At 45.2% G+C, this 10,904-nt stretch overlaps 1 protein-coding gene across 2 annotated transcripts in view; it reads left to right on the top strand.

Moving 5' to 3' along the window:
- Nucleotides 1–1,785: 1,785 nt before the first annotated feature.
- IPCEF1 (interaction protein for cytohesin exchange factors 1) overlaps nucleotides 1,786–10,904 on the top strand; it is a 572,159-nt gene continuing 563,040 nt past the window's right edge. The window contains exon 1 of one of the 2 annotated variants that reach the window (XM_078649175.1): nucleotides 1,786–1,841. The gene's annotated coding sequence lies outside the window, so the exon portion shown is untranslated. Of the gene's footprint in view, nucleotides 1,842–2,119; nucleotides 2,338–10,904 lie in introns of those variants that run through there. The other variant, XM_078649174.1, reaches the window with a different exon arrangement.

Here is a 10,904-nt window from a genome sequence, read left to right as displayed (position 1 = left end):
ATATTGACGTGTGAGTGTTTGTGTTGTTTAGATTGTAATACCATGCGAATTCACGTCTCAACATATTCACGTGAGCAGCGGTGTAACACAAAATGATAAGGCCACCCTGCGGAATGTATTGGGGGGCACTGAGTTTCCCATATCTCACACATAAATATTGGTCTTGGGCTAAATGGGGGGCTCCTGATGATTTGGTGGCTCCTTGAAGGGTTTTGGGCCCCACTTCGCGCAGGGGCTGCAAGGCCCTGCATAACTCACCGGTGCATAAGCCTTTTACATTTCTTATTATTTGAGATGAATGTAATGACATAAGATGGAAATGCTCCTATACTCCAAGTCTGCCTTCTGGTGAAAAGCTCTACAATATGACTGAAGCTCTGTAGCTGGGGGATGCAACACCAACTCCTAGTCCACATAAACTGCTCAGATGACAATTTGGAGCCACACATGTGGTGGTAACAATGTAGAGTCCTCCTATTACACTGTGGCCACAATATGGGCCACATTTTTGCTAGTCCAACAGCTACTGCAGCCCGGATGCACTCTGAGTTGTAATTATCCCTCCATAGCCAGGGCAGACTATATATTTAGATACCCTCAAAACTCCAGAATCCACTGGGAATTGAACAGAACTCATGATTTCTGCTGGTAAATTGAAAAATAATGAGCATATTTGCATCCTGAAACTTAGCCCATGTATAATGCATCCAAACAAATGTGTTCCTATGTAATGAACCATAACTGGTGTTATGTACACTAACGTTCTTACGTAAAGCACTCTGAGACCCATCAAGCTGGTCTGTGATATTTAAAACTGAAAAGGAGACAGTAAATATTTATGGGTCAAACTATATTAGAGTTTTATCAAAGACATATCCTCACCTACAGCCACCGGCCTGCAAGAGCTGTAAATAAAACAAATACATCTGGACCATTTATCACATACCTCTCCCTCTTTCTGAAGCTTCATCAGGAATCCCATTTCATCCAGCCTCATTCCCTAAACGCAGCATTGTTATATAGTGCACCCCTAGACATCTAACCCTCACATAGAATGCTCTCCAAGTCTGGGGTTGCTGTGAAAGATCTGAAAAGATCATTTTCAGGACCCTAAGGTATTTAAGAGATGCGAGTCCTCTACATGGTCAAGAAGCATTCATGCCACAATACATTTCCTTTATCCATCTTTTGTAAGGAGCCATTTCTCAAGTGTGGTCAAAAAAGTTTAACTGTTAAGTGCACAGTCATATGACATATCTGATGTTCATGTTTTTTCTCCATTCCATGCATGCTGCATTCCCTTTTAAGGGTCTCAAATAGTTTGAGGCCTGACTCGCCAAATAGGTCAATGAAAGGAGCACGCGGTGGTGGAAGAAGGATGCATGAGGTGAAATCAAGACTGGGCAACCTTGGAATTTGGCAATCCTGGTATAAGGCACCCTTAATGGTGGGCTCCTGAGAAAAACATTGGGCCTTTCCACTTCTACAAACCAAGCACTGGCTGGCTGGAGGAGTGAAGCGGTCGTAAAATACAATTTTGCATTTGACACAACAGGAATATGGCTGCTCTCTTTGAAAATTAACCCACCCCAGCTGACTTTTGCCACCGCCCACTGCGAGCCCGCCCTCCCTCCTGCCCCATGCTGAATCGTGTGGGGCATGACGTGACCAGTGCCACTTTTAGGTTTACCAGCATTCTCCTCAGTGACTTGTTGCCTTCCTCTTAAGCAACCCTGGGGTTACGACGACACAGTGGTGTGCGAGTTTCCTGTCACGGCGGCACGCGCGCGGGGTGGTGGCTCTGCAGCCTGGGTGCCCTGGATCCCTCCTGGCTCTTGAGGGTATGTCATTTCTGCACCTTTCAACCTCAATTACGCTCTCTTGTACCACTGACACTTTCTGATTACAGGCTTTCTTGCTCCCTGCGTTCAATTTATCTCAAATTGCACGTTGCGCGCTGGGAAGTCGACAAGAAAGGAAGTAGCTCACGTGAGCTCGTGTTTGGAAGGTTTTTTTTTGAGCAGCGGTTTTGAAAGGGACATGTTCTACTTCCTTTTTGTGAGAGCTTATGTAGATTCTTGGGTGGTGGGGGGAGGGGGAGGAGATTAGCAAAGATTCCATTATGGTCTATCTTTATCTCCGGAATAGGCTTGCCTGTTAGCTCCAGCATGTGTGAGATTATAACAATGGTAACTGCGCGGTCCTGATGCGGCAGAATGGAGACAACCGTGAGGGTGGGCAACGGAGGTCTGCTGAGATAGCCAATCACCAGCTCATCTGCGTCAGAGGAAACGAACGTAAACATACAACTGCACGGCTGCACAGCTGAAAAGACGGGTAAGTGCACGAGGAAGAAATGTCAGTGGGTTTTTCGACAGTAAAATAAAGGAGGAGGAAGGGGGAAATAAAGATACAGAAAGGAGATGAAGGAAGGAACGAAATGGAGTGTTAGTGAGAGAAAAAGGCGAAATGAAATTCAAAAGGAAGAAAGAATATATGAAAGATAAACGACAGGAAGAACTAACGTGAGAGTAAGAAGAGAAGTGAAAAATAAGGAATACAACAAAACACAACACAGGGAAGCGAGAAACACAGAAAAGAAAGAAAATGGAAAAGTAGAAAATCAGAGGGGTGTTGTAAAATAATGACACCTGAGTGTGTTCGAGAGAAATAAAGTGTTTTTCTGGTTAGAGAATGATTTGAGTAAGAAAGGCTGGGTTTTGTTTTAGGCTCAGAAGGCCTGGTTTTGAGTGCTGTTTTGCTGGAGATGTGCATTTTGTAGATGTTCACAGATCTTTCTCAAAGTTCTCTGCACACTGAAGTATATGTTTTAGAAGTAAATGTGGGTGGGACAGGAGGGAGGGAGTACTACACAAGGAGTTTGCCGAGAGCATATGACACGAATGCCAGGAGTCCTTTGTCCTGTTCAGTAAGATGTGCAGTTCACCTGATACGATTATGCCCTAGACATCTTAGAGATGCTGGTGTGCAAAATGTATTCACTGATTAACTAAAGTGCATTATAAAGATTTAGCAGGAATCACAAAAATGCTTCAGGCGTCTCCAGGTTTTCTTCAGTGCAAGTTTTTAAAAATAAGTCTTGCATTTGCCAAGACCTTTTGATTTTATTAATATTTTATGCATATTATACTTACCTATAGGGGCTTTCTGGCAGCTCTCTCCATCCATTGATCTGTCACATTTTTGTCCTGCCAACCACAGCGTGCAGCGTGGAACCCATGGTCAGCCCACTTGAGCCATTGGCTTATTCTCTGTGATTGATGGTGTTCTGCTCCTGCATAGAGTACACTTACACAGAAAAAGTAGTTCACTTGTAAAGTTTCACAGAAAACATTCCCAAACATTGTCAAAGACAAACGTTGGTTGCCAATGCCAGGCCTATTGACTTTGACAATGTTTGTTTAGTTAGTTATGAAGTTTATATCACACATAAAAGACCCCGTAGACAAACACGGTGCTTTAAATGAAAGGCACAGTATTATAAGTATAAAGTGTAAATACAGTATGAACAAAGAGATCGGTGTTGAAAAAGGAGTATGTGCACAATATCCAATGAGATACAGCAAAAATATTAATGGAGGTTACATACAAGATTAAAGAGACTGAGCCAAAGGGAGGAGTTTTCATCTTGAAGTTGAAGAAGAAGAGATGTGGCCACAAAAAAGTGTGCAAGAGAAAAAGAGGAGAGAGAGGTTGAGGTAAACAGAGAAGAGTTAAAGTTGGAAAAATGAAGAAGCCTTGTTGTTGGGATGAGACTGTTCCCTGCATAGTAAACAATAATATACCGTTGCCATGCGGGCCCGATTACATTTGAAATTGGAATTCTGACTTTTGTTTGGCCCTAAAGACACGTTATTCCAGTGTGTGCACTGAGGCCTAGGGCCAGTGCTTAATCTGTGATAAAATAAGTGCCGGGCCCAGTATTTTTCTCAGAAGCCTGTAGTCGATGCTATCTAAGTCTGGGATACCAAATACCAAGGCTATGTACTCTTGATTCCATCTCATACCTCTTTCACCACAGTCACCTTTATCTCTCCCTTGCATTATTTATTCTCACTGTTTTTCCGCATTTCACTTCATCCTTCTTTTCCCCTTTTGTGGTTTCTATCTTGCTATGGGTCAAATCTGATGAGGACCGTAGCGTGTGCTTTACACACAGGGCACCGACAAACTCATACAAACCCCTGTAACACCCTACACATATAAGGTCCTGACAAAAGCCAGTAGAAGAAAAGGCCTGGCTGAAACTAGTTGACTGCACAGGACGTCAGAGGCCATAAGCCTACCGTGCACGTCCGAAAGCCTGTGTTTTTATTGACTGCCTGGGGCCCACCATTAAAACAGTCTTTGGGACATCCAGGACAGTATTTTAAACCTCACTCAGAGCACACTTACAGCACCCTCACGAACCAAAAAACCCGCTCCGCAGTAATCTGGCGTCGAAGCACACCTGAGGCACACTCGTTACCTTGGGTGGGGCTCGATGATGAAGCATGCCACCAACTAGGTTGGTGGGTGAGGGCCTTCATAAAACCTAATGGTTTTACTCCACCCGCAGACATACAAACAATTTAAACCAAAGCTAGTTCTCATTGATTGCTAACGAGGAAAAATGAATGCCAGTCTTCAAAAATGACTGCCGGTGGGCCCCACCCACAACAGACCGGCTCAAAAAATTAAGCACTGCTTTGGACTGTCCCTGATAATGTGAGCTCCAGACCTGTTCTGTTACCTAGAGGGGTGCACCAAGCGTGCCCTTAGAGTGAACACAGGGCTACTGTTCATACCTGGGGTCATATAAATTAAGGGGTGGTGGCAGCTTACCATGTTTTGTGAATTTTTAGCGTGACCAGACCTTTTTCTCTGTCTCAGAGGGAGCAAGGCCTACTTACCGTTCCCATGTAAAGTTCAACTGTTATGTGAACCCCAAAACCTTGCGCTGACATCTCCACCCAGATTGACTGAGATTTTACACCTGGTTTGTGTTACTTTTGTAACATAAAGCCAGCCCATAGTGTTGTGGTGGCATTGACTTTTCAAGACATTTGGAAAGTTGGTCAAAGTAACACAAAGTATCGCCTTGGTTGTGCTACTATTTGCTACTTTGCTTCAAGCGGGCATTCCATGGGTGGTACATGGGTGTTACCATGCAACCACCACCACCCATGGGTATTTATGCAAATGCACAGAGTATCTGTGTATAAGCCTACTGCTCCAGTCATAGAAATTTATAAAGTACAGGCTAGAGCGGCTTCCATGTACGGGGCAGAGTTGTGGGGGCACCACAGGCCCTTGAGCCTTACAAGGGTAGAGCACTCATTTATGAGGAACTTGTTGGGACTGCCAGTTAGCACCCCGCTAGTACCTCTCCGGTTGGACCTAGGACTACTCCCTAATGAGGAGGAAGTGGCCCTAAGGCCACTTACTTATTGGAGGAGACTTTGGTCAGTACCTGAACTGGCTCCTTACAGAAATGAGTTCAGGGATGTATGGGTCGAAATTAGAAATAAGAAAATCCCGTGGTTAATTCACATCAAGGAACTCTGTACTAGGATCGGTTTACCCGAGCTTTGGGGAACACCAGAAGTATCGTGTCTGGTATTATCGAGGGCCGATCTGGTACAACGCTACAGGCACCATAATCTATTGTCTCTTCACGTGAGCTCCACAGTTGGTAGACTGACATCCCAGTTCCACTTAATAAAAGAGGATTATAAAAAGGAGGACTTCCTTGACCTGATCTACCCAGCATCGGCAAGGAAGTTGTATATGCAATTTAGGATGGGTAGTCTGCCGCTCATGTCTTTTACTAGCAAATTGACTTAAATAAAAATACTGAGTGTCCAGCATGCAAATATCATTTTGAAAATGAAATCCATGTCCTTTTCATCTGTCCCCAATACCAGGCTGCACGTAAACACTGGGTGAAACCTATCTGTAGGAATCTTGGATCAGAGAATGTAATAAGGCCTTTAGAGTACTAAAATACGATACGCACTCACCTATCGTATTTGCCGTCTTCTGATTTCTAAACGGGATGTGGCTTAAGCGTAGAAATTTTTTAATGAATTAAATTTTGAATTTAGGTATTTTTATGAAATCAAAAGTATATTTCTGATAACTACTTTCTATGGTTTAATCCGATTTTAACATGTGATGGTTTTATCTGTGTATTGTAGGTGTATATATATGATTGTGATTGTTCTTGATTTGTTTTACGCTATTTATTCTCTGTAATATAGTGTTGTGTGTATTTTTATCATGTACTTTTATGGTCCGTTGCGACCAAAATAAAGTTATCAAACAAGAAGATTTATGCAAATCCCTATCTACTAACTATTGTAGACAGAGATTTATGCAAAACATTATGCCTTCACGATGCAGGCATAACGCCGAAGAAATCTTTTTATTTCTCCTTACATTTAAAGTGGAGAAAAGCATTAAAGTGGTTTTCATGTCTTTGTAGGGAATGTGTTGTACATGTATGGCAGTTGGAGTCTGCATTTGGTATGAGCCTGAGCTTTGGGATAGTGGGGTCTGTTTTGTATGCCCCTGGTTTTAGCATTGTATTAAAAAACAAGGATGAGCTCAAGGAGTCAACCAAGAACCTAGGGCAGTAACTATATAGAGACAACAATGGTTCCTGTTAAGGCACAAGAAGTAATTACTTCGCAAACATTTGAAATTAACTTTCAGAAATTATCCAGGAGAAGATATTGCAAAATTATGGAAAAGGTCACAATTAATTTTCACAGGTACAGCATGCTGAACAACATAAATAAGTTTATTACAAACATTATTTAATGGGGATTAGTGATAAATGCGGTAAAGTACTTGGTGCTGAAAGGTGATTTACATGTGAAATTTGTCATATCAATACGTGTGGAAAAAGGGGAGAACAAAACATATGACCTTGTATGGTTCTTGTAAGGTAGTAGAACGTTTTGTGAATTACAGAAAGTGAATAAATCATTTGTAGGGCACAGATGTGATTATTGCAAAGTTTCAACACTGAAGGATAGGTGGGTCTTCATCAGGACAGTGAATAGTGGAGAAGGGAATAGTGAAGATGTCCAGGTGTCCCAAATCCTGAGAAGTAAAGAAGAAGTAGTCAAGTACTGAGTCAGGGCAATTTAACTAGCGTAGTAAAAGGGCCAGCGATTCCAATTTACACAATGGCGGAAGACCATGTACTAATGCACACCTGATAATGGCGATCGTCAGACGGACATGAGACTGTTGATCTGCTGTACTGTTGGGTCAAATTTCATGAAGCCTTCACAAGCTGTGCGCAATGGGCAGGTCCTCAACTCCGCAAAGAGAACCTGCACATTGCAAGGCAGGCGAGTGCATAGGCTATCATGGCCCCCAGAGTGAATAAGTAAAAAGTAGCCAGCTGATTCATAGTTGGTAATCTGCATGGCATGGAAACAGTGGCCTTCTGGAGATAATCTTCCATCATTGAGAGAGTAGAGTGCAGATTCATCCAGACTAGCTTAAACAACCCCATCGTGCTAATTTACATGGGCGTCCGCAGGAGGAGGCAATGGGGGGCGCTTGTCCCTCCTGGGTTTTTCTCTTGCCCAATAATAGTGACATTTTACCACTACAATTCGAGAATTATCCAAAAGATACTCAACTGATTGATGGAGTGCAGAATAGAAGAGAATGCAAAAGACAAGTCCTCCTTGTCAGACTGTGGTATCTCCCTCAATGCCATGCTGCATCCTCACTTCTAGTTCTGCAGTGTGTTTCATTCACTTGCGAGAAGCCGCACCTACTCAACCATAGCCCTAACCCCTCCTTTATATTGAAAACAAGATGAAGATACCAAGGCGCCTGGCCCTGCCCATCACGACTCTGCCTCTCCTGAATAATGAATAAACTCGCGACGTCAAGCTTTCACGCTTGCCCAGACGGCAGCTTCAGGTAGTAAGTGACAGCCTGGGCACGCGCTTGAGTTTGGAGTGCGGGACATGTGTAGACAGTGAGGGAGACTGAGAGCGGCGGGAGGTCTTGCGAGGGGGAGGTGACAGTCATAAACAAGCATTGGCATAGCCAATAGGTCTCGCCTTTGGGACCTTATAAGTGTTCAGTTATCCAGCACAATATCCTTGGTGCAACAACATCAAGCGTTGCATGGCTAAACACTTATAAGGTTGTTTTGTGTCAGTATGCCACTGTGAGGTAGAGATGCTGCGAGTGCTTTTACAGGAGCCCCTGTGACATTGCGCCTCTTCAAAATGTATCTTGGGTTTGGTGTAATACTTATGGTGGATGTGGTGGTGGTGGTGGACATGGTGGTGGACATGGTGGTGGTTGTGGATATTGATGTGGTGGTGGTGGTAGATGTGGTGGAGGTGGTGGTGGTGGACAAGTTGTTGGTGGACATGGTGGTGGTGGTGAACGTGCTCGTGGTGGACATGGTGGTGGACATGGTGGAGGACGTGGTGGTTGTGGACGTGGTTGTGGGGACATGGTGGTGGTGGACATGGTGGTGGTGGACATGGTGGTGGTGGACGCGGTGGTGTTGGATGCAGTGGTGGTGGATGTGGTGGTGGTGGCTGTGGTGGTGGTGGCCATGGTGGTGGTGGACGTAGTGGTGGTGGACATGAAATGAAATGAAAATAGATTTATATAGCGCTACTAAGCCCAAAGGGCATCAAGGCGCCTAACCAAAGAACTAGCTGGAGCAAAAATGCACTATTACAGGTAGGCCTTGATGAAAAACCAAGTTTTGAGCGCTTTTTTAAAAAGAGACAGGGAGGGTTGGGCTTTAATCTCCAATGGGAGTGAGTTCCACAACCTAGGGGCCACAATAGAGAATGCTCTACTGCCCCAGCGGACCTTCCTAATCCTAGGGACCACTATCAGATTCATTTCCGATGATCTGAGGGTTCTACTGGGCACATGGCGGGTTAACAGGGAGCCCAGAGGGCTTACAGAGTCAGACGCAAGAGCGCTAAAGGCCAGGCACAGGATCTTAAAAGAAATCCTCTGTTGTATGGGAAGCCAGTGCAGGCTCTTTCTGGCCATTGTAGCGGAGGATGCGTTAGGTAAGGCTAGGACGAAGCGCGCGGCAGCGTTCTGAACAACCTGAAGGCGCTGAGTGAGTCCCTTGTTGGCATCTGCATAGAGAGAATTGCAGTAATCCAACCTGGAACCCACTAATGCGACCACTGTCTGCTTGCGTGCTTGGGGAGAGAGATAGTGGAGGATTTTTTTAAGGATCTTGATAACTCCCAGCAAGTGGCCACTGTTCGATTGACCTGTAATGTCATGGACAGAGATGTGTCAAATATAACGCCGAGATTTCTGGCCGATTGGGAGGGAGAAGGACACGTTCCCAAAGATGAAGGCCACCACTCACTGGACCAGATATTTTGGTCTTTACCAAAGACCAGGATCTCAGTTTTATCGCCTTTCAACTTTAGGGAGTTTTGAATCATCCACTCCGAGACTGTCTGCATACAAGTCCTAAAGTTGGCGGCGGAAGTGGTAACAGAGTGGGCCAGGGACACCATAATTTGCGTGTCATCGGCGTATGACACAACCTCCATCCCCTGCGATTTTACTAGCCTGGCAAGGGGAGCCACATAGATGTTGAATAGGGTCGGACTCAATGCCGACCCTTGTGGCACCCAATACTGCAAGGATTTAGCAGGGGAGAGGAATTCTCCAAGAATGACTCTCTGCTCTCTCAGATGTAAAAAAGAGTGCAGAAGGCTCAAGGCCGGGCCCGCAATGCCCGCCTCCCTCAGACGCGATGTTAGCGTAGAGGGAGACAGGGTGTCAAATGCTGCTGTGAGGTCAAGCAGTACCAACACAGTGGTTTGGCCCGAATCCACCTCCATACGGATGTTATTCACAACCATAGTCAGTGCAGATTCTGTACTATGGGCCTTTCTGAATCCATGCTGGGAACCATCCAAGAACCCAGAGGAATCCATAAAGGCAGACAGATGTACGTTCAGGTGTGATTCGAGCATTTTTGCGGGGGGCAGGTAACAAGGAAATGGGCCTAAAGTTCTTAAGCTGTTCTGGGTCCAGGGTGGGTTTCTTCAGGAGGGGCTTCACTATTGCCCTTTTCCACACCGAGGGGAAGGTGCCTTGCACCATGGCCCCATTCATCACTTCAAGAAGAGGCGGCAAAAGCGTGTGCCTACAGTCTTTCAGAGTCTTCAAGGGGCATGGGTCCAAGGGTGAGGCCGATTTTGTCCGATCCAACAAGAGGTCGAGCTCGTCAGGGGAGAGTGGAGGGAAATGGGAAAAGATCCTGGTGGGATCTCTAGACCAGGATTCTAGGTTGGCTAGGGTTTGGGAGGAAGAGACCCCCAAAGTGTTCCTCTGCGATTCCAAGGCAACATATATATCCTCGATCTTTTTATGAAAAAACTCTGAGATATTGTTACACAGCTCCTGCGAGCCCACAACCGGATCGGGCATTTGGAGGGAACAGAGAGAATCCACGATTTTGAAAAGTTCTCTAGACGAGGTCAAGGAAGTAGTAAGGTTTGAGAAAAACTCCTGTTTTTCCTTGATTACGCTCGCCTTATATTCTCTCAGCAGGCGCTTATGTGCGTCTCTTTCTAAGGGGTCCCATGCCTTCCTCCATCTCCTCTCCTGTCTTCTGCACCTCTGTCTCAAGAGTCTTAACGGCTCTGAGAACCAGGAGGCAGAGGGTTTACGCCGTGCTGAATATCGATAGGATGCAGGGGCTAATTCGTCAACAGCTTTGGCGATAGAGTGGGCAAACTCTTGAGCGGCTTCATCCGCTTCTCTCAAGAGCGAATATTCGCAGGTCTTTATATATGGAGCAAGGGCGTCGTTAGTGATATTCTTGTAGCACCTTTTTGGGCCTCTAGTGGGGGCCGTCCGAACCT

The sequence above is a fragment of the Lissotriton helveticus genome, chromosome 6, assembly GCF_964261635.1.
Source record: "Lissotriton helveticus chromosome 6, aLisHel1.1, whole genome shotgun sequence".
Taxonomy (NCBI): domain Eukaryota; kingdom Metazoa; phylum Chordata; class Amphibia; order Caudata; family Salamandridae; genus Lissotriton; species Lissotriton helveticus.
The sequence above is the reverse complement of the archived record's forward strand: the minus strand, read 5'-3'. Positions and strand labels throughout refer to the sequence as shown.